This window comes from Cicer arietinum, chromosome 5 (assembly GCF_000331145.2).
Source record: "Cicer arietinum cultivar CDC Frontier isolate Library 1 chromosome 5, Cicar.CDCFrontier_v2.0, whole genome shotgun sequence".
In the NCBI taxonomy this organism is placed as follows: Eukaryota; Viridiplantae; Streptophyta; class Magnoliopsida; order Fabales; family Fabaceae; genus Cicer; species Cicer arietinum.
The window spans coordinates 16,289,536-16,293,734 of NC_021164.2; the positions used below are offsets into that span (position 1 = coordinate 16,289,536).

At 35.2% G+C, this 4,199-nt stretch overlaps 1 long non-coding RNA gene across 1 annotated transcript; it reads left to right on the forward strand.

The window, feature by feature from the left end:
• Positions 1-943: 943 nt before the first annotated feature.
• Positions 944-2,551, forward strand: LOC101494263 (uncharacterized). The gene is made up of 3 exons (XR_190433.4): positions 944-1,378; positions 1,718-1,787; positions 2,004-2,551. It is a non-coding gene; the product is annotated as an uncharacterized lncRNA (long non-coding RNA).
• Positions 2,552-4,199: the final 1,648 nt, after the last annotated feature.

Genomic DNA, 4,199 nt, shown 5'->3' on the forward strand with positions numbered 1-4,199 from the left:
ATGTAAACATGCATAATTTACTGTCAAAGTCTTAGCAGTAAAGCAGACACAGACAACTTCAAAAGATTTACATAATCAATAGCAATGAAGGAATGGGTTGCCCCCGAATCAGAAAGTGTAGTTAGGGGGTTACCTGTAATCGCACAGTCATATTGAATCAGATCGCTAGATAAATTTCCAACTTCAGCTCCGACGCAATACACCTGTCCTCTAGCAGTAGGAAGAGTAATCCTAGCTACATTCAACATTGGTTCCACCTTCGGAGCCTTGCAATTCACTACTAGAATTTTCGCCTATAGTGACCGATTTAGAGACCGAATATTTTCAGTCACACCAACGACCGAAATAGAGACCATAATTTTGAATTTAGAAACTAAATATTTTTTCGTCACTAAATCGGTCGCTAATGAAATTTAGTGACTGAAATCGCAACTGAATTTTACTGACCAAAAATTCAGTCGCTAAATATTACTAATAGAAAATTTGTCTTTCACACTAGCGACCAAAGTAGAGACTGAAATTTTAAATCTTAAAACTAAATATTATTTCGTCACTAAATCGGTCGCTAACAATTTTTTAATTACATATTTTAATTTTCTTTATTAATAAAAAAAGAAAAATGTGAAATAATTTTTGTAGACAAAATATTTATAATAGTTAACTAAAACTAAATGTATCTCTAAAGTAGTCACAAATATATTTTAGCGACCGATTCAGAAACCAATTTATTAGCGACCGATTTAGAGACCAATCAAAATCTTTTTTTCTTCTTTTAAAACTAGATTTTTCTGAATCTCTATATCTAAAAAAAATAGATTTAACAACCAATTTAGAAATTAAATATTTTTTATTTAAAAACAAATACATATCATAAAAAAAAATTATTTTAAAATACACCCAAACGTATTTCACACTACCATAAACAACTCAAAGGATACTACCGTTCTCCTTCATCCTCGCAAACCCTAGTGCCTCCATTTTTTGTTTTTCGTTCAAACTTTCTCCTTCATCCTCGCAAACCCTAGTGCCTCCATTTTTCGTTCTCACTGGTCTCCTTCATCCTCCATTCACTTTCTCCTTCATCTTGATCATCTTTAAGGCCTCAATAAACACCATTTCCCGTTCCATTAGCATCTCCATCTTCGCAACCTTCAATGTCCCCAGTAAACGCCAGTTACGTGGTAGTGATAGCACCAAAATATCAATAGTAGCACGAACCCTAATCACCTTCCACCGTTTTGCATTTTGCCTCTCTGTTTTTTTCCCAAATCGCATGAACCCTAATCAGCTGCCATGGTTTCTCATTTCTTAATTTATTTTCTTTTTCAAATTGCAAGAAGCCTAACCTACATCTGGTGAGTCCTAAGCACACTTTCAGGTAGTTTCTTAATTTTCTTCTGAATTTCTACTTAAATTTTGTATTTTGTTTTTCTAAACATTTGCTTTGGTTTCAATGGATTGCTACTGACTTTATTTTGATTTTATAATTATTATTCAATATTTGAAGCCTGGGTCACCTTGGATCACTTGTTCTATTTGATAACCGATGAAGCAATTAGAGCCTAGTAGCACCATTTCATGTCTATACCTCCATTGAAGTCTAATGATATTAAGGAAATAAGGAATTTACACAATAAAATCATCTAATAATTCTGTTAAATAGTTAAACAAGACCTTTTGAGAACAAAATAATTCTTTTTATCTTCTGTTTTTTCAGTCATGGATATGGATGCAACAAGCAATGCACCCTAAATTGAATTACAATAGCAGTTTAAGGAAAAAAATGGGTAAGTAATCTTTAATATTACAGTTGAATTATAGTTGTGCAGTTAGCAATTTAAGAAAAAAATGGGTAAGCTATGCACCCTGAATTGAATTACAGTTGCAGTCGCATACCAATTTTTAATATTGTAGAGAATCGCAGTCAAATGTGATCTATATAACCTCAACTGCGATTACATTACAGTTTCAATCGTATTAAAAAAAAATTAATCATGTTGCAGTCCAAATAATGGTTGAAGACAGATAATACCAATAAAAAGCATGTCAATAAAGAAATGGTTTAAGGAAAGAAAGATGAAGAGGAAAGAAGAACAGAGATTGCACAGAGCAGAGGTGCATGCAGCAATGTCAATTGCAAGTGTTGCAGCAACACTTTCTGCTATTGCTTCTGAAAATTCAAAAAAGGAGGAGTCAATGAAGATAGAGATGCAACAATAGCTTATGCTTCTATTTTGGTTGCTGCTCAGTGTGCAATAGTAGCTGAAGCAATAGGAGCTAAGAAAGAAGATCTTACTAGTACAATGTTATTAGTTCTGCCATGGGGTGTACTTTAATTGGTGTGATGGCAAACTAGTAATGTGTACAAGATTGTGAAGGCAAACTAGAATAAGATTGTAGTTTTATTTGTAATATTGAGTACTTAGAAATATTACTTAAATATATTATATTCTTTAGTTATATACGGTGAAATGATTAATGCTTTTAAATGATTTTGGTGTATGAATTTTTTAGATATTGAAATTAAATTAAAAAATTATTTTTATTGTTCTTTTGGATATTAAAGTAATGAAAAAAAAAAACAGGAATATTTAGAAACTGAATCGGTGACCAAATATTTTATAAATATAACAATTTGTCACAAATTTCGTCTCTAAATCAGTCACTAATGGTAAAGCAAATTAATTTAAAGTGGTTGCTAAATCAGTCTCAAACGTTAGTCACTAATTCAGTCTCAAAAATTGGTCACAAAATCGGTTACTAAATTCGGTCACTAAACCGGTCACTAAATTCGGTCGCTAATTCGGTCACTAAATTCGGTCGCTAAATCGGTCACTAAATCCGGTCGCTAATTTGGTCGCAACAGCTAGCGACGAGCAGTTTACCAACTGATTTAAATTGGTCACTAATTCGGTCGCTAATCGATTTAGTGACCGATTTTCTCCATTTAGTGACCGAAAATGTGGTCTCTAAAAGCGTTTTTTCTAGTAGTGTTTCTTAATAGTTGTCTGAAGTGATCATATGCCATGAATTATGTGTGCATGTCTATTTGAAAGTACACCAAAAGTGTCATTTCCAGTTTGTCAGCCTTGTACTTCCACTTGCTTAACTTGGAGAATTATCTTGCTCTATGAATATATGAAGCATAGTCTTTTGCCTTCGAGTCTTGGAGTGGTTTTTGCATTGAATTGATCCTTTTATATTTATGGTGAAATTTTGGGTTTTCCCTTGTTCTGATACTTCGCCCGACTAGGTCCTCCTGAGTTAAAATTCCCTCCTCGGCTAGCTCTCTTATTCTTCATATCCTCAACTTCTCTACATTTTTCCACAAGAACCTGGAAACGTTGAATTCCCAAGGGTAAGACAAAGTCTTGAATCTCATACTTTAGTCCGTCTTGGAAACGATGACACAAGAATGACTCGTCAATCTCTTCACGGAAAAATCTGAAATGCCTTGATAGTGATTCAAACTTAGCAGCATATTCGCCCACGGTCATGTTCCCCTGATGTAGTTTCAGGAAATCATCACCCAGTCTAGTCCTGGTACTCATCGGGAAGTATTTGTCGAAAAACTTCCCTTTGAAAGATTCCCAGTTCACCTCCTCGTGAGCTGATCTCATCAACAACCTTGTACTCCTCCACCAGTACTCAGCATCTCCTAGTAGCATATAAGTGGCATAGTTGACCCTCACTCCCGCCTGACAGTTAATCATTTCGAAGATCTTCTCCACTTCTTGGATCCATTGATTTGCTTTCTCTGAATTCTCAGTCCCCTCAAACTTGGGAGGATTGTAACGACGAAAGTCTTTTAATCCTCTTGACTCTGCAGCACGGATCTCTCTTCCCCTCTTTTCGAGATCACGTTGAGTCTTGGCAGCAGTCTGTGCAGCAACCGAAGCAGCCATGTTATTCATAGCCTCCGCCATTCGATCATTCCTACTGGCATTGGTTCTCGGAACGTCATTCCTCCTTGGCAGCATGGTTTCCCTATAAAACCATCATCAAGTAGAGTCTTAACACTACTTCAATAATTCTAAGAATAACTTCCGACCACAACCGCACATAATAATTATTATGAACTTGACAACTCAAACCACCTAAACCGACACATGATCAGATAACAACTCTCAACCTATAGGTTGACCTACAATCTATAACCAAGGTTCCACAGCCCCCAAAGAAAACCAAACCAATGCTCT